Consider the following 403-nt stretch of genomic DNA (forward strand, 5'->3'; position numbering starts at 1 on the left):
CCCCAACCCAAGCATCTCTTTTCTAAATGTAGTAGGCCTGGTGTCTTGAGTCTGGGAGACCCTCCAAAGCACTCAGCATCCTTGCTGCTCTTCTTTGCACCTGTGACAAGCTTCCTCCCTCCAGGCCCTGGGTGAGAATCGCAGACACGCAGGCTGCCACGGACCTTTGTCCACACAGGTCTTTACAACCTCCAAGGATGCAGATGCCACCACTTCGGATTTCTCCTCCTATCCAACTCCCTTGCTGCACGCGACGGGACCCCGGCTCCTTGCTCCGGCACCGAGCGCAGTCCGGCGCTGCCCGGCCTCGCACCCGGCGCCTGTGTCGCGCCGCCCGGGACTCAGCCGCAGCTCTGACGGCGCCTTGACCGGACACCGCGCGGCCCCTTTGCAACCCTGCTCC

Source organism: Alligator sinensis, unplaced genomic scaffold (assembly GCF_000455745.1).
Source record: "Alligator sinensis unplaced genomic scaffold, ASM45574v1 scaffold12_1, whole genome shotgun sequence".
Lineage (NCBI taxonomy): Eukaryota > Metazoa > Chordata > Crocodylia > Alligatoridae > Alligator > Alligator sinensis.